The sequence below is a fragment of the Ovis canadensis genome, chromosome 8, assembly GCF_042477335.2.
Source record: "Ovis canadensis isolate MfBH-ARS-UI-01 breed Bighorn chromosome 8, ARS-UI_OviCan_v2, whole genome shotgun sequence".
In the NCBI taxonomy this organism is placed as follows: domain Eukaryota; kingdom Metazoa; phylum Chordata; class Mammalia; order Artiodactyla; family Bovidae; genus Ovis; species Ovis canadensis.
In genome coordinates, this window is record NC_091252.1 from 67,708,527 (window position 1) to 67,733,530 (window position 25,004).

Genomic DNA, 25,004 nt, shown 5'->3' on the forward strand with positions numbered 1-25,004 from the left:
TTTGCTGATTTTTTAAAAAAACAAATCCAGTGAAGACAGAACCACAATGTGATGATCAGGGTTCAATGTAAGTATAACTTACTACACAAAACTGTTTTTAAACACTAGAAAACTTGGATTTTGAGAAAATTTTTGGAGATCATTGAGGCTTATTTTTATTCTTATTTTTATTGTTCTGTCTTTTTCCTAAGAACAACTAGAAACACTGGATGAAATATCACAAAATACCTCCTTGAAAGTGTTAGAGACCTACCAAGGTGGCTTTGGCTTCAGTTCAGTTCGGTTCAGTTCAGTCGCTCAGTCGTGTCCAACTCTTTACAACCCCATGAATCGCAGCACTCCAGGCCTCTCTGTCCATCACCAGCTCCTGGAGTTTACCCAAGCTCATGTCCATCGAATCGGTGATGCCATCAAGCCATCTCATCCTCTGTCATCCCCTTCTCCTCCTGCCCCCAATCAGTCCCAGCATCAGGGTATTTTCCAATGACTCAACTCTTTGCATGACGTGGCCAAAGTATTGGAGTTTCAGCTTTAGCATCAGTCTTTCCAATGAACACCCAGGACTGATCTCCTTTAGGATGGACTGGTTGGATCTCTTTGCAGTCCAATGGACTCTCAAGAGTCTTCTCCAACACTACAGTTCAAAAGCATCAATTCTCCAGTCCAACTCTCACATCCATGCATGACCACTGGAAAAACTACAGCCTTGACTAGATGGACCTTTGTTGATAAAGTAATGTCTCTGCTTTTTAATATGCTATCTAGATTGGTCATAACTTTCTTTCCAAGGAGTAAGCATCTTTTAATTTCATGGCTGCAGTCACCATCTGCAGTGATTTTGGATTTTGCACTGTTTCCCTATCTATTTGCCATGAAGTGATGGGACCAGATGCCATGATCTTAGTTTAGGGGGTCCTATATTTCAGAGAGAAGAAAAGCACAATAGCCTGAGTCCAACATTCAGTCCAGCTTTACCACTTACAGCATTTGCCACTTCATCAGCTGCACTGTGAAGCTGTGAAACTGGGAACTTCTACCAGTCTTAAGAGATGGGAGTTAAAAAAAAATAGATTCTGAATCTACTGAGGAGGACTAGATTTCAGATGGGATGTTAGAAATGCTATGCACTGGGAGCAGGAGAAACTGGAGATGGAGAAGCCCCAACAATGACTGAAACTCACTCAATTTATGATTAGATTAAGGTGCTCCATCTTTACCCTAATTGTTTTCCAGAAAGAAAATCACCATGGAGAAACTTGCATTGTACTCAGGTTTTTCCCATACCCAATATCTGACATTAAATTTTAAAAGTTATCGGGCATATAGGAAATAAGATGAAATGACTAAATGCCAAGAAGAAAAACAGAAAACATGAAATGACCCATAGAAGGTCTGGATTATGGAGTTTACAGACACAGAATGAAAAATAGCTGTGATCAATAAGTTCAAGAAATTACATGATATGGCGGAGAATTTCAGTAGAGGACCAGAAGACTATATTTTAAAAAATCAAAAGGAAATTGTGAAGTCAAAATTTTAAAAACACTAATTAAGAGATCATTACATAGATTCAGTATTATATTAAACAAGCTGACAAGGATAATGCCTACCTGATGGGAGAGAAGGGTCGTGATGTGGGGTACAGGGTGTCTGGTGATGTTCTTTTCCTTTTATATGGTTACACAAAGTGTTCATTTTATAATAACCCATTAAGCTGTACATACATGATTTGTATTCTGTTACATATGTGTGTTAACTGATAAGACATTCATTAAAATACATAAACTATCCCCCCAGAGATACTGTGAAATTCTTGGAGGGATGGAGTGTTTCAGGAAGCTGACCTGTAGGTAGGCCAAACATGGAGAGAGAATAGTAAAAGGGCAATAACATTAAAAACAAAAAAATGACTGCAATGAATTCGTCTAAACTGACTTGCTTGATGAACTGCAACCCTCTGGATGCAACATGCGCTGTCTTCAGCCTTCTGATGGATGCCCACAGAATTGAAACACTCAGCTGGTAAAATCACACATCTTCCATTTGTCTGGCCATGTGATTATAATTCAGGTGTATGTACTACTAACCTGAAACTAAGCCTATTGTACTTGTCATTTAATAATATAAAGTTTAGTTAAATATTATATAAACTAATGACAGTTGAGTTCAAAAAAAGAGAGTTGTTTCTGTGAAAATTTAAATGCTTCCTCAGTAGAGGTGAGTCAGTAGGAAAGAAAAATAAACAGACTGTATAATGAATAAGGAAAGTCACTGAGGAATAATCTTTTTGTGTGACATACCATTGCCACCTTTCCCACTGAGAAGAATGAGTGGACCCATATGAACATACCTATACTTGTATAATAAAGTAACCCAATAATTATTACTTCACGGAGAAGGCAATGGCACCCCACTCCAGGACTCTTACCTGGAAAATCCCATGGACGGAGGAGCCTGGTAGGCTGCAGTCCATGGGGTCGCTAAGAGTCGGACACAACTGAGCGACTTCACTTTCACTTTTCACTTTCATGCATTGGAGAAGGAAATGGCAACTCACTCCAGTGTTCTTGCCTGGAGAATCCCAGGGACGGGGGAGCCTGGTGGGCTGTCGTCTATGCGGTTGCACAGAGTTGGATACGACTGAAGCAACTTAGCAGCAGCAGCAGCAGCAGCAGCAGAGGTTGTCCTGAGGACCAAATTAGTTGATATATCTAAGTGAATTAGACTAGGTGGTAGCCATTATTATTAGGCATTGATACAGAAAATCCAAAAGACTACCACTGCGGCCTGCAGTAGCCTTTTCCATGCCCCTGTTTCTAGACTCAACAGTGCCAAACTTGTGAACATCGTAGCTTCTTGTCCTAGAAGCAACTTGCTTTATCTCTTACTCTCTCCTGAATTCATAATCCATTCATTTGGGGGCATTTTAGGTTCTGAGAAAATGGATTCAAAGCCTGACTCAACATTTTTGTTCTGGCTCCCAGCTGCTAAATAACCCTTCAATCAGTTAGGTAAAAGGGAAGTTTCACTTAACAATCAGGCTGCTTCAGACCCCTGCTGTAAAGAAATCAGGCCTTGGAAGGATTCCAAGGCATGGGATCCAGGGACACCACATCTGGGGTGGGTGAAGCAGAGACACACAGTCAGGGGAACCAGGCATGGTAACTAACTGCTGTCTCCACAGTTGGGAGGAGGTGAGCTGCTGGGCAACGAGCAGCGGTTGTTACCCACAAACGGCTCTCCTGCTGGAGGGGCAGAGCTGATCCCATACCCACCACGCTGAGAACAGAGCCGAAGTCCTTACTTCGTCTAAAGGTTCATATCATCGTCACCTCAATCCCTTCCCTGGGTGGGGCCACTCCAGCCACACTGGGCTTCTTGGTATTATTCAAACAAAGCAGCTCAGCCTCATCACCTGCTTTTCTTTTTCTTTTCATCTTTTTTTTTTTTTAAACATTTTTAGTGAAGCACAGTTGCTTTACGATGTTGTGTTAGTTTCTGATTTACAGCAAAGTGAATGCTTATATATATCCCCTCTTTTTTTGTAGTTTCTTCCCATTTAGGTCACCGCAGAGCACCAAGTACGGTTGCCTGTGCTATACAGCAGGTTCTCATTAGTTATCTATTTTATACGTAGTATATATGTCAAACCCAGTCTCCCAATTCATCCCCCCCTTCCCCCTTGGTGTCCATATGTTTGTTCCTTATGTGTGTTTCTCTATTTCTGCTTTGCAAATAAAATCATCTATACTGCTTTCCTAGACTCCACATGTGTGCATTACTGTATGTTATTTGTTTTTCTCTTTCTGACCTGTTTCAGTCTGTATGACAGTCTCTAGGTCCATCCCTATCTCTGCAAATGGCACATTTTCATTCCTTTTTATGACTGAGTAATATTCCAGTATGTGTGTGTACATATACACCACAAATCTTCTTTACCATTCCTCTGTTGATAGGCATTTAGGTTCCTTAAAACACTAAAAATAACTAAAAATAACCATATGACTTAGCAATCCGACTTCTGGGCATATATCCTGAGAAAACCATAACTCAAAAAGATACATGTATTCCAATGTACATTGCTTTTCTTTCTATCTAGAAATGACTTTCCACAGACCTGTGCGTGGCTCACTCTCACTTCTTCCATATCTCTGCTCTAACAACCATTTCTTCTTCAAAGGAGACTTTGTTAACCATTTTACTTTAAAAAGCTCCCAGCCTCCTAATCTAGTCACTGTATTCCTTCATCTTGTTGTACTGCAATGCACCAGTCCCTGTCTGATGCATTCTTTTTTAAAAAATTTTATTTATTTATTTTAGTTGGAGGCTAATTACTTTATAATATTGTAGTGGTTTTTGCCATATATCGACATGAATCAGCCATGGGTGTACATGTGTTCCCCATCCTGAACCACCACCCCCACCTCCCTCCGCATCCCATCCCTCAGGGTCATCCCAGTGCACCAGTCTTGAGCACCCTGTCTCATGCATCAAACCTGGACTGGCGATGTCTCACATATGATAATACACATGTTTCAATGCTATCCTCTCAAATCATCCCACCCTCGCCTTCTCCCACAGAGTCCAAAAGACTGTTCTTTACATCTGTGTCTCTTTGCATTCATTTTTATCTGTTTACATATTTTCTGGATCCTTCCCTTGAGAGTAAGCTTCATGAGGGCAGAGGCTTTATCTGTGGCTGTTTCCAGTACCTCGAAGACTTAGTAAGTGTTCCATAAATATTTCTTGAATTAATAAGGATTATCTTACTTGTTTTCATTTTTGTTTGTTTTCATCAAGTCTCTCATATGTGCACAGAAGTCTGAGTGTGACTTACAAGCTAGATTGGAAAGCCTTGTAACTCAAACTTGGACCATCAGAACTGACACTACAAGAACAGAGCCTCTGGCTTTGTCCAAAACTACATAAGGAAATGACTGTATATTAGTGTCCTGTGGCTGCCGCAGTAAACTACCACAAAGTAGGTGGCTTAAGGGCTTCCCTGGTGGCTCAGATGGTATAGAATCCGCCTGCAATGTGGGAGACCTGGGTTCAATCCCTGAGTTGGGAAGATCCCCCAGAGGAGGGCACAACAACCCACTCCAGTTTTCTTGCCTGGAGAATCCCGATGGACAGAGGAGCCAGGCAGGCTGCAGTCCATGGGGTCGCAAAGAGTCAGACATGACTGAGTGGTAAGCACAGCACTGGTGGCTTAAAACAACAGAAATGTATTTCCTCGCAGTTTTGGAGGCAAGAAGTTCAAAATCAAGATGTCAGCAGGGCCATACTCCTTCACCCTGCCCCCAAAATATATCAAAAGTCCTAACCCACAGTATCAGACTGTCATCATATTTGGAAATAGAATCTTTACAGAGGTAATCAAGTTAAAATGAGATTATCAGGATGAACCCTCACTCAATCTGTCTAGTGTCTGTATAAAAAGGGGAAATTTAGACACAGAGACAAACAGGTACAGAGGAAAGACAGACGTGTGAAGATGGAGGACTGGAGTGATCCATGGATAAGCCGAGGAATGCCAAGGATTGCTGGCAACTTTTGTGAGCTAGGAAGAGGCAAGGAAGGACTCTTCCCCATCAGTTTCATGGCCCTGCCAAAACTTAATTTCAGACTTCCGGCCTGCAGAACTGTGAGACAATAAATGTCTGTTGTTTTCAGCCACCTAGTTTCCGATACTTTGTTATGGCTTCCCTAGAAAATTAACATAAGCTCTGACCTCGACCATCCCCCTTCCTTAAGCACACAGAATTCCCTGTTCTCCTGATACTGCCCTCCTAGTTGCTACCTGGGTTTCCATCTGGGTCAGTTCTTTGGTGAGACTTAAAATAATACAATGAAAGGCTAATCATTTGTTTGAAGGCTTTAGGAGAATTATTTCAAAATTTGAGGCAAGTGAATGCACGTGTAATAATAGTTCAAGATAAGGGCTTATTTATATAATCTCAAACTGGCCAGTGAATATGTTAATTCATATAAAACCTGCATAATTATTTAAAATGGTTTAAGATATAAGATAAGTTAAGAAGACAGGAATCCTGTTGTGAGAATAATTGAACCCTGGGCTAAGTCTGGAGTAATTATCTCATAAATTTTTGAATTATGAAAATATGACTTTTTCCCTTATCTATTGGCACACCCCCAGACTCCCAACAGGTCTCCATCTTTGCTCCTGCAGGTGTAGCATGCAGAAAGCAGAAGAACCACTGGTATTCCTAAGATGCTGCAACAGGCTGGCCCCTGTGCTGGAACATTCAAAGGCTGCCCATGCTGTTAGCTGAGGAAGGTCCTTCTCAGTGACTGGTACTGTTATGAGTTGTCCTCACCATTTTAATATTGTTTAGATGGAAAAAGATGTCTGCATGAAGTGTAATTAGTAATTTTTATTCTATTTTTAACTGAGAAGAAAAGTTTCCCTATAAAATATCCATTGTTAATATTTAATCATCTAACAAATGCATGTTTTCCTATTTCCATTCTATGTGAAAGTAAGATACTAATACAAATTCTTAGAAAAGGGATTACCTTCACAGAAGATATGTGCATTTTATCAGGGACCCTGATCCAAAGACATTAATACCTCTACCTTATACGCTGCAGGGTTGGTGAGGGTGTTTTTTTTTTTTTTTTTGGCAATGCGGCCAAAAAAAATTTTTTTTCCTGGCCTAATGTGTCTCAAATCACACAGAAGAATGGCTGCCCACACTGTCTTTGTATAAAGCTATCCAGAAAGCTCAGCACAATGGAAGTGAAGCACTGTGTGCAGACTGTGATGGTCCAACAGCAAGTGGAGCAAAAATGGTCATACGAAGTTCCTGAGAGGAGTGCGTGTCAGACTTGCCTTCTGCAGGACACCTGGTAATGGTTGCCTCTTGCCCCTGAGACCGGTGCTCTGCCATACTCCCCACAGACGATGTTTCCATGACCTTCCTGAAGTGGCAACCAAACAGTGATGGGTCAATGTCACCATCTGGCGACTAGGGCTCTAACCATCTAAGCTGAAAGTTGTTCCTGGTTTCTTGAGCAAATTAGATAGAACAAAACCTAACTCCCAACAATCTGCTTTTCCTCAAGTGCCAACATTCACAGTAAAGAATAATCAAAAATTTGCCCAGCTTTTCCTTCTTTTATTTAATTACCATATAGGAATAATATTTTCCAGTTTAGATACATAGCATTTTAAATGAAATGATTTTAATTTTAAATGAAATGAAATCTTTAAGGCTGTCTGGTGATCTATTTTCTATGTATAAACATAGTTTCATGGAAAACTATCTTCATAGTTCCAAACTATTGAAATATTATTAGAATTGACTTTTGGTTTGCAATTTCCTGATAATTTGGAAGAAAAAATATAAACATACACACACCACCAGATACCTTAATTTCAGGATGCAAAATATATAATTTTCTGTCATCATTTAAATAAAATGTAATATTTCCAAAGCTCCATCCTGCTGTAATGATGGAAAATTCAATCTCATTCATTACCAGATTCTCCTCCCCCAGTTTCACCAGGGTTATTGAAAGGTCCAAAGTGTCTTATTCAGGCCAGGTCTTATGTGAAGGGCCCTTTGGTCTTTAGTTTTCATGGTCATTGCTGATTGTGATGGCAACACATAGAGAACAGTTGGTTCCACTGGTTTATCAACTGAGGGGAGGGGCAGAGAGATCTTTGCCAAGTACTGAGTTTTCCTTCCCAGGGAGGGGCCCTCTAGATGCTGCAGACAGACGTTCCCACCCCATGGGGAACTGCCATCTTCCCTGTAGCTCTTCTCTCTGTCCTCCCATTGCCCAATGCCACCCACCTAGGTGTGAAGGGTCCCTGCCCCTTCCATAGGCCCCCATCTGCTTTCCTGGTCAGAGCAAGCTCTTTCAGTGTAGGCAGTACCCTGCACCCCCATTCCCAACCCATAAACCACCCACCCTTCCTCATCCACTACTTCCAAAAGGCAAATATTTTCCATAAGTAAAGGAAGCCTTGGGTCTTCTGGACTTCAATCCTTGTTCGTCATCAAGGTCGAGATTGTGGGGGAAGGACAAATACTCCTCACTCTTTCTCATTCTTCCATAGGCAAACAAGTAGTAAAATAGAAAGCAAGCAAGAGCAGCAAAGAAAACAAAAAATGCCACAATATCTTATTAAACTGCCCTTCAACATGTGGATACTTGTGATTGAATTCTGATGTTCTTAATCTTACAAAGTGTTTTCAACACTCTGAGCAGTTAGATATTGCACATTACGAAATTTTGTCATTGAGTCTTTGAAAAAAGTAGTAGCAGAAACTGGATTGCATTTTGAGTGGCTCTAAAGACATACTATACTGATTTTTCAAATTGGGGTTTTTCCAGAAAGGTTTTCACCTTTGTGTAACATGCACACTTGACCCTAAAACATTTAAATGTATTTTGGGCTTCCAGTGGCTCAGATGGTAAAGAGTCAGCCTGCAATACAGGAGACCCAGTTTGATCTCTGTGTCGGGAAGATTCTCTGGAGAAGGGAACAGCTACCCACTCCAGTATTCTTGCCTGGAGAATTCCATGGACCGAGGAGTCTTGTGGGCCATAGTCCATGGACTTGTGAGGAGTTGGACACCACTGAGTGACTGACAGCTTTACTTTCACTTTTGAGATGAGAGGCAAGTCTCCTGGCATGGTTGATGTTGCTCTCAGGTCATGCCTCCTACAGGCAGGGTGAGGTCTGGTACTAACTTTTCCTTTCCTTGATGCTCTCTCCATGTGGGACTCTCTCTAGAGTCATTAGCATAGTCAAAAAGAGGGAACTTTCTGACTAAGGGAAACATCTACAGGGAACAAATCCATCATTTATCTTCCTCCAAGGAGAATGACCTCAAAATCAAGATATGAATGTTGGATAATGCAGTTAAGAATTGAATGGATTTTTTAAACTGTCCTTTTTTCTTTGAAAACCAACCTCTTTCAATTTTCTTGGAAAAAATTAAAAACCCTGCAGAGCTTGTGATGATAAATACAGCCCTTGGCCAGCTTTGCCTGTGTTGGAGTGTTGGAGGTGCTGATGTAGGGTTTTTTTTCTTAAGTTATTTTGGGGAATAGAGCTTATTTAAATTCCACCAGTTGGAGAAAAAAAAAACCCACCCTCAAACAGTGCTGTTTCATGTTGGTTGAATAATTCACGAATGGGCAGATGGAAGGACACATATAGCTACAAACTGAGTGTCCCTTCATATAAGCACTGTTTTGTTAAACACTCCCTAGCCAGTTCCATCACAGTTAAGGCAGTTCTTGGGAGGAAGAAGAAGATCACTTCTCCACTAAAATACTATGTGTATGAGATATTTATTAAAACACCTACTAGCCAAGCTCTATTCTCTGGAATCCTCTAAAACAAGAACAGACTAATCAGAATTCAGGTATTGTACTGTAATGGAAGCTTCCTGTCAAAGAATTCTACTCCTGGTTCTGAGTTTCTTTAATTCTGAAAAAAGAAATTTGTTTTGGAAAAACACAATGATTGAATTACTATTAAAAAGCATGAGTGAAAAAGCAGAAATAAATGCACTGCCATGTTTTCCTGAGCTCTCAGCCCAGACCTCCTGCCGAGGAGCAGTGGGGGCTGCGTGACTCAGGAAATTAAGCACTGGGATCAGCTCCTGGGGCCTTCATCTAATTTTCAGTGACCTTGTGAAAATTACTTCATATGTCTGCACCTTTACGAGCTTTTAAGGTGAGGAGAATAATATTGGCCTCCCACCAAAGGAGTATGTGGGTGAATAGCAAATGCGTATAAATGATATTGCCTTGCTGATACTGTGTGAAGAGCCATGTGGAATGATAAAACCGACTGGATGTAAGATGGTGGAAGGATGACAAGTAGCCTGGTGTATTTCCAGACCTACAGTTCAGCCATGCTTAGCTTGGAATCCTTTGAATGTTTGTCATGGTCTAAGGGCATGAAGAACTTGTTTTAGTTCTGAAGAAATAGCACATTAGCAACTTGCATAATTAGGTGTTTCAATGAGATTTTGGAAAAGATATGTCTACTTTCATTTTGGGCTTCCCAGGTGGTGCTAGTGGTAAAGAACCCACCTGCCAATGCAAGAGATATAAGAGGTGTGGGAAGATCCCCTGGAGGAGGGCATGGCAACCGATTCCAGTATTCATGCCTGGAGAATCCCATGGACAGAGAAGCTTGGAGGGCTACAATCCATAAGGTCACAAAGAGTCTAATACGACTGAGGCGCCTTAGCATGCACGCACCCACACATGCACTTTTAGTTTATCTGAAGATCCTAGAGGCCTCAGAAATCACTCAGCCCACATCCTTAGGAACCACATCCCTGAGTAGGGCCATTTCCTGTGGGAAGACAGTCACCATCTCCTGGGTGAATATAATAGGCAGCAATTCTTTCTGATACTGAGTTGAATTCTGATTCCCTGTAACATCCTTCTGTTGGTTCTAGTCCTACTCTCTGAAGCAGCAAAACCCTGTCTATTTCTTCTTGCATGTAACAGACTCTCAAATTATTGAAGTCAGGACTCCCATTTTTCTTGCATGTCTGTCTCCAGGTAAAATATTTCCTTCTCCATTCCTTGTATGACCAGGTACTAGTAGCTTCTCATCATCAATGCCATCTTCTTGTAATTCAGCCCAGCTTGTTTTTCTTTCCCTCAAGATGTCTTCAAAAAGGATCACTGCCTGAAGCAGTGGGTCTAATAGTTCAAGGCTCAGTCAGCCCTCTTTTATTTACATTTTAATCAAAATCAAATATATTGATTATCACTTTGGATATAATAATGAACAACATAGACATAATTCTTGGCCTTAAAAGCTTATGCTTGGAAATGGAAGAAGTGCATGGAGAAGATCTCCCTCCCAAGAAGATAGTTTACAATGATAGACTTGAGACTGGGACCAGGAATGAACTCAGAACAGGGAGAAGAATTCTTGGGGTGGATACAGCTTATTAGAATCAGCCTCCAATCCTCTCCTCCTTCTAGCTTGTCTCCCTGTTCTGCACAGCCTGGAAAGCTAACACTATACTTTCCAGACAGTCTTGTAGATAGGAGCCTGGACAGAAATTAGGCCCCACCAAATAAATGCAACTCAGGCCCTTGCTAAGCAGTTTTATTAATGAAATAAAAAGTCATTGAGTACATTTAAGCAGTGTTCAAACATTTATGTCTTTAACGGGTTCAGATACTTGATAAGGCTGATCTTCTGTTATTTATTTTTCCTTTTTTTGTTTGTTTGTTTGTTTATTGAAATTTGTAAGCTCTTTTTGCCCAGTTATACAACTAGAGGAAGTTTAGGATAATTTTATCAATTAAGAAATCCAACTGTGGATGATCATATTGGGTTAAGCTTAAAAATTAACTTGAGAAGAAATGATTTAGTTTTCCATGTTTGACATATACTTCTTTCCACTTATGTAAATTTTCTATCTCTTAAAAAATTGAATAGTGAGGTAAACAAACATGTTGAGTATTGCTGCAATGCGGAATTATTGGGGCACTGTGAGAACTTACAACAGTGGAACTTAAGGCATATTCAGGATCAGAGGCAAGTCTTTCCAAACATGACATCTTAGTTAGGCCTCGCAGAATGAACAGGAGTTCACTGGGCAAAGAGAAAGACGAGGGAAGAGACTTGCAGGCAACTTGGTCAATTTATATGAAGACCCAGAGACAAAAGAGTATGGGATGGTCTTTCAAGGTTTAAAATGGCTAGCACAAAAAATTCAAAAGGAAAGGAAGACAAAAAATGGAACAATCCAGGTAAGCAACAGCCAAATTATGAACAGCTTCGTGAGCTGTATTTGGGTATTTAGATGTGTATTTAGAGTTTAGATGGCAAAACAAACTGGACATAATAGTAAAAGCGTTGGGATGGTGATGAGAAGGGAGGTGTAAGTAGAGTGCCCAGGCTTCTGGCTTTCAACCTGGGAGGATGACTGTGCTTTTCACAGAGACAAGAGCAAGAGAGTAATCAAATCTTGAGGGGGAAAAATATCATTAATGCGTGTTTGTACCCATTGAATTTGTGGTGCCTGGGGACAGCCAAGTGGAAATGTTCAGCAGACTTTGAATCACAACCAAAGATCAATGATGTAGATGGAGATATTGGTTTCTGAATCATTATAATTGAAGGCACCGAAGTGGACAGTATCAGTCAAGGGCAGTGTGAGGATCAAGAAGTACAAGAAAAACATGTGACTTAGGCCATTTGCTTTTAAGCCCAAGGATAACCTTGGTGAGTTTAGAAGTCCCATTACACTGATGACTCATACTGCATTCATATAAACCTTTTGGTATCTTTCGCACACACTCTAGTGAGGCCACTTGGTTATAAGTGGCAGAAACCCAACTCAAACTAGTTTAAGGGAAAAAAAAGGAGATTGGGCTCAAAAAGTAGGAGATCAAGGTAGACTTTAGATATCGTGACATCCAAGGGACTCAAAAGCTTATTTCTGATTTGTGAATATCTATAGAGACTCTGTTTCTACATGGTAGACAAGAGGAACCCCAGTCAACCCAGCTTATAAGCTCAAAGCTTAGCAGTATCAATAGAAAGAATATTACTCTCAAATATGTGTGTATATATACATATACATTATATATATAAATCTTAGTGTGTGTGTGCATACATGCTCAGTCATATCTGACTCTTTGCAACCCCTTGGGCTATAGTCCACCAAGAGAAGACACCAGTTGGTTCTGCTTAGGTCTTATGCCCAACCATTATTTGTTTCAGTGATCAGGATAATGGAGCATTGGATATCCTATATCTGGATCTCCAAGAAAGTTAAAATTCTTGAAATTCACTCCAGACCTTCTGAATCAGGATGTCTGGGGAACAGTCCCATAAAGTACTATTTTCCACAAGTGGCTAGCGTGACTCTTACTGGGGGCAGAGTTCACAGATCATGTTTTGAGAAATTCTACAAGCTCCAGAACCACTAGGACAGAATCCTGCCTGAGAGGTCCTCAGGTCTGTACCCTGTCAGTCTCGGTAAAGTTGAAAAACGTTGAGGCTTTTGAGTGGATTTGAAAGGTCTTGGGGTGCACTCTAGTCTGAATCACCTCATTAAATCTATGACCAGGCAATTCATTTAACTCCCTTTTGACATTTACTTCCCTCATTTCAGCACACAGGGAAAATGCTTACTCAGAATGGTTGTGCAAGGTTAAATCAACAACACTGTGAGGTCTGGTTGCCCATTATTCTTTCTCCATTGCTCAGAGGCCTCAATCCCATGACTAACATCTAGGTTTTCCGTTGCTGGGGTGGTTTCTGCCTCCTGTGTCATTGCCATTTATTGCCTAAGGAAGTTCTCAATGTTCAGTGCTTCCATATCCTCTCAGGTCCCTAAAGCTGCACTTCCGGGATGCTAAACTCAACCTGTCCACCCAGACCCTCACTGTCTCTCTGTCTCGTCTTTTACCTGCCGTACCCCTACCTGCCCCAACCTCCACGTCAGTTGCTCAAGGAGTTTTTTAAATCTCCACATTCTATGCTTCTGAACCTAGGCAATGGGCCTGGGATATATTTTCATATATGATTTGGTACAGAGAGCAATGTCTTGAGCTGAAAGTTGATCTGGGCCTTTAGAGTGCCAGATTGCAGAAGAAATAAAAATGATCACTTTTTTGTTTTGTTTTAGGGAAAACATCTCATATAAAGGACTTGATAATAGACACATGAGACTCCTTGAAGAGCTATACTTAGGTAAAAGTAGACAAAAACCTACAGATGCCAGACTACATTACTCCTGTATTTGGTCCTTCATCATTTTTTAATACCTTTTTTTCCCAGCTGCCACCTTGGGAGAAATAGAAAAGCAAAGAGGATGCAGAAAATTGACCTGTAATTTAAAAGGAAGCTGACTCCACTTATGAGAGCCCTGATACAGCACATACTAGAAATGGGACAATGAATGAAATGGTGTCAGTGCCCTGTGAACTCATGCCACCCAAGAGCGCTTTGCCGTGCTCTGAAAATGCTCGTGAATTTGTGCCGGAAGAGGTTTGTAAAGCTGCTCTTCTGTGAGAGCCCAGCTTCTTCAGCTTTTAATCTTGAATACTAAAGGCACTGTGCTGTATTTTGCAAATTTTGCCCTCTGTGTGGTTACTGGGTTGGTGCCAGAATAAAAATTAATGGAACCCTCATCCAAATCATCCTAAGACCTTTATTCTATACTTTGTTCCTTACAGTTAAGTGACATTTCTCTTCCAAAGAACCCCAAGTGACAATGTACTATTTTGGTATTATTTTACCCTGGACTATTGTATTTTTCCTTCCCTGTATTTTCTTTGTTGAAGTGAAGTGAAGTCGCTCAGTTGTATCCGACTCTTTGTGACCCTGTGGACTGTAGCCTGCCAGGCTCCTCTGTCCTTGGGATTCTCCAGGCAAGAATACTGGAGTGGGTTACCATTTCCTTCTCCAGGGAATCTTTCCGACCCCGGGATCGAACCCGGGTCTCCCGCACTGGAGGCAGACGCTTTAACCTCTGAGCCACCAAGCTTACAAGTCTCCACCACCACCCACCACCCCCACCCCCGCCCCCACTCCCCAACCCCTACTCCCAACCGCTGCCCCGGTCACCTCCAGAGAGGAAGGGGCTGGATAAACTTGGAAATCCTGGCTTTTATTTTCCAAATCCTAAGCCCTCGAAGGAGGATAAAATCTGTGGGCCCAGAGAAAGTGACCTTAATAAGCATGGTGAGTAAATGTTCCACCAGATGAGATATATTCCCTAGAGCCCAGGGCTGTGAAGAAAGAGATGGGTGAGTTCATGCCCAACTTTCTGGTTTTACTAGCAGAGAAGGTCTTGAGTCTCACAAGCAGAAGGGACTAAGGCAAGCAAGACCAAGGAGACCAAGGTGTTGTGGGTTCTCTAACCAGGCTCATAAACTCAATGTGTTCAGGTTCCTGATGGGTAACATACATGTGAGGACTGGAAGTGATGTGAATGGAAGACTGTGTGGGCATGCTAAGTCATTTCAGAGCATCCAACTCTTTGTGACCCCTATGGACTGCAGCCCACCAGGCTCCTCTGTCCATGGGATTCTCCAGGGAAGAATACTGGAGTGGGTTCCTATGTCCTCCTCCAGGGGATCTTACTGACCCAGGGATAGAACCTGTGTCTCCTATGTCTCCTTCATTGGCAGGCAGTTTCTTTACCACTAGTGCCACCTGGGAAGCTGAGTGGGAGACTAGTGAGGCTTGTACTCTAGAGGACGTGTCCTGCCCAAAGGCAATCTAATTCTCAGTCCAGTTAAGTTCAAATGCTCTGTCGTGTCTGACTCTTTGCGACCCCATGGACTGCAGCATGCCAGGCTTCCTTATCCATCACCAACTCCTGGAGCTTACTCAAACTCATGTCCACCGAGTTGGGGATGCCATACAACCATCTCATCCTCTGTCGTCCCCTTCTCTATGAGCACAAAAGAAACCAATCTGTTTTACTTGACAAGTTTTGGCCCACAGTCCAGGAGCCACATTGAATGGAATAATGACTGTGTTGATATTACTTACTGTGGGGCAGATTGCTAAGGCTGAGGGCACACCCAATGCCTTGATGCCACATCAGCCCCTAAACATTGTCGTTAACTCAGGGTACAATGAGAGGGGTGAAATCTTGTATGGCCCAGGTTAATAGTTATAGAAGTTTCAAGACGAGGCTTAAAATAGAAATTGAACCGAGTTAAAGAAATCTTTAAGAATTTCTCGTACACCTGAATTTGTAGACTGATAATATACTTCTATCAATATAATTCTATCATTAGAGAGGTATCTAGGATAGTTTTGGCTTTACCAATGTGGAACTTGGTGCTGTGTGTTCTTAGGAAAGTCAGTATCTCAAGCCTGTTTCTCCAACTGTGAAAGAGGAACAAATGCCTTCTGAAGTTTGCTGCATTAAATGTAGGACAAGGATATGGAACAATGCTTGCCCCTAAATAAGATTGTAACTCTTAGTGCCAAAGATGCTGATACCTTGTGTTCATTGCCTCACAGTGAGTTTGGTGAAATACTATTGATGAACTTTATCAATAATGAATATGTCAATACAGTGATTCTCTTGTCCCTTAAGATGTATTTCCCATCTTGCTCCCATCACTCTCATGTGAAGATGCTCCTAGAGTCTCTCCCATCAGGCTAGAGTCTCAGACATCCTCATACTCACTTGAATTGGAGTCTTAATATGTTCTTCCCATTGCCTTTAGAATAAATTAAGTTCTTGAAAACAGCCTATGAGCCAAACCTGGCCACTTACCATCCACCTCCATAGCAAACTTCATATTGGAAGATTTGAATTACTGCATTGTGTTTTGATCCACAGCTGACCTAGTAGGTCTACTGGGGAAAGGTCCAAACAACACAAGTTTAAGAGTCATGAACTAATATAGATTTGAGTTATAGCTCTGCCCATACTAAAATTGTGATATTGGGCAAGCCTCAATTTCTGCATTCACGAAAATAAACAGGGATACTTCTATTATCTGGGAATAATAATATTATCTGCTGCTTATGTAATTCAGTGGCTTTAAAAAAAAGGCACAGTGAAGATGAAAAACACTCATCAACTGTAAAGTGTTACATAAATGTCCATGTTGCCCACACAGGCTTGGCCAGTCCCCGCCTCTTTTTTTCTCCATCAGACCATCTCAGCTGGTGCTCTGTCTGATCTCGATCTCTTTGTCCAGCTGCTTTTTGGCAGTGTGGGTCAGCTGTAGCTCAGGAGGGCCCTGGAAGATTCAGGCCACCTATCCCCTCTTCAGATTGACTCATTTGTTCCTTTGCAGAGAAGCCCACTCTTAGTCCCTACTCAGCCTCAGATCTGGTGATGGAAGCCTTGGCCCTGCCCCAGCTCATTTCTGGAGCAATTTCTGTCTCCCATAAGGGCTAACTAAAAATGATGTGTGTGACTGTGTGTGTGTGTGTGTGTGTGTGTGTGTGTGTGTGTTGAGAGAAGTGGTGACAGACAAAGGAAGAATTAGGCTACTATGTCAGCACTCTCTTTTCCCCTTGTGTTCCAGGGAGAGGACAGTGCATTTCCAAATGGAAGAATTATGGACTGAGCAGATTTTAAGGAAAAGTAGCTCGCACCAGTATATCTTTAGGGATCATCTATGACCTTTGTGAGTCTGGGGATTATTCCACCTATTTGGAGCACCAGAATACAGTCCATAAGTTAACATTCTCTGATTCATTCAGGCTTCTTAACTCACCTGTTGAAATTTTCTGACAGGGATCAAAAGCATAGGGAACTAATTTTCCAATTCTTTAAGTTTTTGAAGAAACAGCAGCCCTCACATCCAGGCTCTGGGATCAATTCATAGGAGGACACTATAAAAAAGCAGCAAAGGAACAGAGAAGAACTTTTTTCTTTTCATTGCCTAGAACTAGAGCAAATTACTTTTTTATGATGGAGAGCTAGAAGATGCATTTAAAAATACTTTATAGAAGATTCGCTTTTTGGATTACAAAATTACTAAGAACATCATGACAGGCATTTACAGACATAAATCTCATCTACTGTGAGTGGTGCCTTACAAAAAATCTTTTGTATATATATAAAAGCTTCTGCATATGTATAAATTGCATAAGATAGCATTTTCACAAAGGAAGAAATTCTGCAGGCATTTCTATAATTGCTTTCCATTTCAAATTTGATTAGAAATCCATTTCATTGTCTTAATCTTTTTCTTTTACTGTTTAAAAAACTCCTTATGTGAATTAATTATCTATACAAAAGCTTCTAGACCTTGAATTATGACAACTAATATATATGTATCTCAAATATTATGTTAAATGTTAAGCTGCAAAAATAGAGCTACCCAATCTATTATTAAATTTCCTGGGCATCTTGAAGAAAAAGTTATCATTTTTCTTTAAGTTTCTGAATGAATATTGATAGTCTTCATGAGGAAGAAGACATAACCATTATAAACATATACACACCTGACAACAGAGACCCAAAGTGTATGAAACAAAAATTGACAGAATTAAAGGGAGAAATAGTTCTACAGTAATAGTTAAGTGTTTTCCATGCCCTACTTTCTATAATGGACTAAACAACTAAACAGAAGACAATAAAGAAATTAAGGATTTGGACAGCACTGTAAATAAACTAGGAGGTTTCCCTGGTGGCTCAGTGGTAAATAATCCACCTGCCAGTGCAGGAGACATGGGTTTGATACCTAGGTTGGAAAGATCCCCTGCAGAAGGAAATGGAAACCCCCTTCAGTATTCTTGTCTGGGAAATCCCATGGACAGGGGAGCCTGGAGGGCTACAGTCCATGGGGTCACAAAAGAGTTGAATGTGACTCAGCGACTAAACAACAACAGCATAAACAAGGTAGACCTGGGAGGCAAATATAAAACATCCCCCCCAAAGCAGAATACATGTTTTTCTCAAGTACATTTGGAACAGTTTCCAGGATAGACCATATGTTATAATACAAGTCTCAGTAAATTTTTAAAGTTTTAAATCATCCAAAGTATCTTCTCTGATCACAATGGAATAAAACTAGAAGTCAGTAACAGAAGGAAAACTGGAAAATTCACAAATTTGAGGAAATTAAAGAATATACTCTTAGTAGAAGTCAATCCGTAACAGGGATTATTATTATTTTTTCTCACGTACAGTTAGAAAACTAGAAAATGACTCTAATGGCCCAACTGGACATTGGCCACTATCCTTGAGCCAGTCAGATAGGGCCAAAGTGACTGGGTTAAAAAGAGGCTAATCCTCCTATAGACTCACAATGGGGTTTGGGTGATTTCTCAGGAACAGGAAGGGGACCCACCACACTGATAGTGGTTTTTATAAAGTCAAAAGAGTTATAAGGAAATTAATATTTAAGACACACACGGAGAAAGTAGGCTGATAAGATAAGGGTCATCTATTGTTATGATGGGTGAGGAAAATGTTTTTACCTCCTTTGCCCAGGCAATGTGAATCTCTGCATCTGAAAGTAGCAATGGCCAGCAAACCTGAGAGTGAGTATCTCTGGTTTTCTATGCCAAAGAAAACAGACCAGATCCAAATGTGTCATTAGGACAATGTTTCCTGAGCTAAATACTGAGAGCTGAAGCACAGCGAAAAATGTGTTGAATAACCTAGGAAAGATATAAGGAAAGAGGCATAGCTTAGACAAATGCCAGAGATCAGGCTGTGGCCCACAAAAGTATATGTTCACGTTTCTAGAAACACATGGAGAGTGTGCTGTGCTGCTGTGCTTGGTGGCTCAGTCGTGTCTGACTCTTTGTGACCCCATGGACTGTAGCCCACAAGGCTCCTCTGTCCAAGCAAGAATACTGGAGTGGGTTGCCATGTCCTCCTCCAGGGGATCTTCCCCACCTAAGGATCGAACCCCAGTCTCCTGCATTGCAGGCAGATTCTTTATCCACTGAGCCATCTGGGAAGCCCCCATATGGGAAGGGTGTTGGTGTTGGTGGTTTAGTCACTAAATCGTGTCTGACTCTTGCAACCCCATTGACTGTAGCCTACCAGGCTCCTCTGTCCATGAGATTCTATAGGCAAGAATACTGGAGTGGGTTGCCGTTTCCTTTTAAGCTAAGTCTAATAGTGAGACTTGATGATTTTAAGAGTACATTTGTTTCCTTATTCTAATTCTTTCATATATATTTCACTTCTTTTGTTCTTTGTTTCTGGAGGTGGAATGAAAAGAAGGCTTCTAGAAACAAAGATTTACATTACTATTGTCACTTAACAGGGTAGACCCGCTAACAGGTCCCTTTCCCAATTCAGGTAGTCTCCGAGAGTGCTGTTTGTGGTGTTTCTCATTTACAGGTGCTCATCTCCTTATCTGGATGCAGCAGAGAGATAGGGAAATCACCCTGAGCCCAGAGCTCAGAGCACTCACAGGGGATGGGTGTTCTCAAGGCAGAGCTTTCTTTGTTCAGAAATTGCTGAGCTCACCTCTGTTCCTGGTAATTAACAGGCTCTTCTTCACCCTTGTTCAGGGGGAACTACCCTTTTTTTGCTCTCAGCAGTGACCAGTCTACTTCTTTGACAGCTTAGTGAAATTCCTAGGAGAGAAAGGATAAGAATAGCTCTCAGCAAATCCATCACAAGACGAAATTCTTTTATAAAGAAGTTTAAATTAGGAAATACATTAATGTTAAATAGTGTTTGTCCGATTTTGGAAACTTAATGAAATGTCTTCAAATATTTTGGGCTCCCTTAAGTAAACCTTCCTGAGTACTGTAAAAAAATTTAAAAAATTAAAGCTACAATATTAGAGAAACTTGAATTTTCTTAAATGTCCACAAACTGTATGTAAATTTATTAAGATTTCATTTTGAAATCACAAGTACAAATTAATTATCCAATTATTCATTTTAAACTGAAATTACAAGGTTGATCTGTTACTTTGTCTAAAGTCTTATAAACCTAATGAGTACAAAATAATAAAAATACACAGTTTCATTAACACAAATATTAATACTATGGTTTTATTTACTTGTATATGTCTATATTTAATTCTAAATCTTTACAGAATTGAAAGAATGTTTAACTGTCAGTTAAATAATTATGACTTTGCAAGCAATTTTGAAGGATCTCTTCTCTGCTTGTTGAAATTCTGTAAGAATGGAAGATTTCAGCAGTAACACTGATAAGATTGTTGTGGATGACATTGATGGCACTTTTTTTTATCAAGACCCTCTAAATAGGGTGATCTGATGGTACTTGTGGGCCTTATTCCTATGATTAGGTTGTATATTATCCAATTCTTTTATCTAATCATGTAGTATGAGACTCCCATTCAGCAGTATATAAATTATTCTCTTAAATCCTTTTTTTTTCTTCCAAGGGGTTCTGGCTGAGGAATCTTATACCAGCTACCTATTTCTACATGATAAACTACTTCAAAACTTAGTGACACTAAGAAAACTCTATTTTATTATATCTTGCAATTTTTATGGGTCAGAAATTTGGGCAGGAATCAGCTGGTTCATTCTTCTATCAGGTGACCTCCATTAACATCACATGGAAGAGAAGGATTATCCAGCTGAACCCTATAGCATTCCTGATGCACAAAACTGAATCTAATAAAATGGTCTGAAAAGTCCAAAGTGGTTTCATTGCCATGTCTCAAACTTTGGGAGAATGGCTAGAAGGCCGGGCTTAGCAAGCACTGTCAGTTGGAGTGTATCCATGTGGGGTCTCTAGCAATGTGACCTCAGGGTAGTCAGACTTCTTACGTGGACCCTAAGGGCACTAAAAGCAAGTGCTCCTGTGAGCAAGATGGAAGCTGCCTGAGCTTTTGTGATCTAACCTCAGAAGTCCCAAAGGCTGTACTTGCCACTGGACTTGAGTGGTTGAAGAGTCACAAACCCCATCCATATTCAAGAAAAGCACACATAGACACCCCCCTTTCTACGGCAGAAATGTCAACCAATATGTGACCATATTTTAAACCTGCCACAAAGCTATTAGCATAATTAAAGGTCTTTTCCATTTAACTCCAAAGGTCTTTGACTTGATGTGCATTATTTTCACGTATTTCCTGTATAAACATGTGGTATTAAAACAACATCTGATTAAATTCTAGGTATACTGCATGGCATTGTCTCACAATCTGTTCATGACTTTGAAAGATCATATTATTTGATAAAACGACCTTGGAAGATTATTCTACTTGATGAAATTATGTATAAGAATAGTTCTGTACTTTATTTGCTAATGAGCCACAGATCCCATCTCTTGAACTCAAAGGTGAAATGTCCTGGTCTTACATTAATGATTTTTTTGAATTTTTCTAACAGATATGCTATGAAGAATATTTTATGTTCTTCTATACTCAATTCAACAAATACAGAATGAGTACATTCTTTAAGTGAAGTGCATTTTAACAAAGGTTTGGATTTTCTCTGGTGTAGATGGCTTGGAAGTCATTCAAAATGCATGGGACAAGATAAGCAATAGAGAGAAGACACTTTTTAGAGTAGTTTGTTAAGAAAAAATGCTAGCAGGTCTGCAACCTTCTTTGTTCCGTCAGGTTTGGGGACCAAGTTCTTTTTGTTTGTCTTATCTTACTCTATCTGGTTAGCCTTCCCCATGGCTCAGCTGTGAAGAATTCATCTGCAATGAGGAAGATGCAGGTTCAATCCCTGGGTGGGGAAGATCCCCTAGAGGAGGGCATGACAACCCACTCCAGTATTCTTGCCGGGAGAATCGCATGGACAGAGGAGCCTGGTGGGTTATGGTCCACAGGGTCACACAGAGTCAGACACGACTGAAGCTACAGCAGCAGTAGCACTACTCTGTCTGGTTAACTCCTACAGGGATCTTAATCTTGATCCTGCTTTTTGGCTGATTCTGTCCATTGCTCCTCATTGAAACAAGAATTGGTAGATGCTGAAAAAATATTTGTTGACTGAGCAAATGAATGTCTAATTTCAAAGAATTTGAATATTCGAAGTCAGCTCTTCACACTAAAATTATACTGCTCGTAATTTTTCAAGGATCAGAAAGCATTTTACATTCTCACTAGTGCCATCGGGCATCATTGTAAACAATCAGCTATCATTGTTTTTGCCACTCAACTCATTTTGCTTTCCTGGGTGTTTTGATTCCAGATAAAGAGGCATATACTGTATTGCTTTCCAACTGGTTTTTCTACCTAAATAAGGTAATAGAGAATTAGGACTCTAAGAATTCAAAGCGAGCTCACTGACATACAAACTATCACGAGCATTTTTCAGTAAATACCCTCAGGAATAGAAGCTTGTTTGGGTCCAGTGAAATACCCTGAAGAATGCACAATGTTTGGTGTGTGTTAATATTGCAAAGTCGCCATCCCCTACATTCAGCTGGTTTTAATCCCATTTAGCTGTCCTATAATATGGGTCTGGAGAGAGATTTGCTTGATCTGCCTCTGATATAGTTGAGGGTTGCCCTACCTTTTATCAGTTCATACCACCTCCACATTAATACCCTCTTTCCACTCCAAATACCGCATTCTCATTGCTTTGTGCAGCTCTTGAAAATAACCTACCACAGTTAAGGGGGCCCAAGAGGGAAAGCGATTACTGTGATTTAGGGTGATAATTTCAATTTTCAAACGCCCTCTACATACAAGTGTACGTGCTTGGAAAAAAAGTGTTCAGAATGGAATCAGTTGTGGCAGGCTTCCTGGTTTCAAGAATCTGAAGGGAGTAATAGAGAGGATTGGAATGAAATGTGAAATGACTTTCATAGTCCTCAACTCTGGTAGGCTGGGCTGTGTCACGGTAGGGAACCATTCAAGGGGAGTGTGACATGGGCCCATGCATGTGTTTCCTCCTTATGCTGTTGCAGCTAAGTGACTGCGGTGTCAGTGTTTTGCTACCATTTAAAAAACAAAAGGGTTCCTGGTAGGAAGGCCTCTAGCTATTTTTGATTTATTAACTAATTTTAGGAGGCTAGAAATTAATGACAACAAGAAATGAAAATGGGCAGAGAATAGCAGAAGCTCTACAATGATAATTCATTCATATGAATAAATAGCATTTCAACACTAAGGCAAACTAGGTGTGGCCATTTGAGAGACCCCAGGGTCTCTGCTCTCTTTTATTTCCTAGAATCTGAGATTTTTAGTTAATAATATTTGTAGAGGGAAGGGGTTTTTTCCCCCTGAAAAACCAAGTTTGAGAAATGTGGATTGCTGATCTCGTGTGCCTAAATTATTTTTCAAAAAATCAGTAAAATAAGTTTTCATGTACAAAGATTCTAAGAAGGAAGGAAGGAAAGCAGGAAGGAGAGAAAGAAGGTGTGTGGGGGAGGGCTCTTATAGTAGAATAAGAGTAAATAATAGCAAAAATCATCCTTTAAGGACTTCCCTGGTGGTCCCACGGTTAAGAAACTGCCTTGCAATGCAGAGGATACAGGTTCGATCCTTGGTCAGGGAACTAAGACCCACAGACCATGGGGCAACTAAGTCCATGTGATGCAACTATTGAGTCCATGCACCTCAGCTAAGAGAGGCTGTGTGCTGTAGCTAACTGATGCAGCCTATATATATATATATATATATATATATATATATATATATATATATATATATAATCCTTTAGAACATCATATTATAAATGGATTCAGGTAAGAAATTAAGAGACGCTTACTCCTTGGAAGGAAAGTTATGACCAACCTAGATAGCATATTCAAACTTTGCTAACAAAGGTCTGTCTAGTCAAGGCTATGGTTTCTCCAGTGGTCATGTATGGATGTGAGAGTTGGACTGTGAAGAAAGCTGAGCGCTGAAGAATTGATGCTTTTGAACTGTGGTGTTGGAGAAGACTCTTGAGAGTCCTTTGGACTGCAAGGAGATTCAACCAGTCCATTCTAAAGGAGATCAGTCCTGGATGTTCTTTGGAAGGAATGATGCTAAAGCTGAAACTCCAATATTTTGGCCACCTCATGTGAAGAGTTGACTCATTGGAAAAGACTCTGATGCTGAGAAGGATTGGGGGAAAGAGGATAAGGGGACGACAGAGGATGAGATGGCTGGATGGCATCACCAAATCGATGGGTGTGAGTTTGAATGAACTCCGGGAGCTGGTGATGGACAGGGAGGCCTGGCGTGCTGCAATTCATGGGGTCGCAGAGTTGGACACAACTGAGCAACATAACTGAACTGAACTTAACTGAAGAAACATAGATAAGAGTAATTTAAATCATCTATGGTAGCATTTAGTGTAGTGGAGAGACAATTTGATGAAAAAAATGATATTTACATTATCTAAAAAAATTCGCCAGAAATAGTAACTTTGGAAGTGGAAAAAGGCAACACATTGTCCAAGTCCTCAACATTACCACGAAGGGGAAATAAACATCACATGCCTCTAGATATGATACTTTGGGAAGACCATAATATCTTTTATTTCCCCCAAAAAGCATGACCTAAATCTAACCTTAAGGACAAGGATATTGGGATGGAAAAATACTTTTTAATTGTCAAGGTTGAATATTCCCTGTAGTAAGTTTTGGATAAAAAAA

The 25,004-nt window shown here is 40.5% G+C and overlaps 1 long non-coding RNA gene across 6 annotated transcripts in view; it reads right to left on the reverse strand.

Annotated features, from left to right (window-relative positions):
* LOC138444864 (uncharacterized) overlaps nt 1-25,004 on the reverse strand; it is a 121,764-nt gene that overhangs the window by 37,242 nt on the left and 59,518 nt on the right. For 4 of the 6 annotated variants that reach the window (XR_011258629.1, XR_011258628.1, XR_011258626.1 and 1 more), the window contains exons 2-4: nt 19,944-20,053; nt 17,227-17,344; nt 2,558-2,686 (exon numbers count right to left, since the gene is read on the reverse strand). This is a non-coding gene — a long non-coding RNA (uncharacterized lncRNA). Of the gene's footprint in view, nt 1-2,428; nt 2,687-17,226; nt 17,345-19,943; nt 20,054-25,004 lie in introns of all 6 variants that reach the window. The other 2 variants (XR_011258624.1, XR_011258625.1) reach the window with 1 other exon arrangement.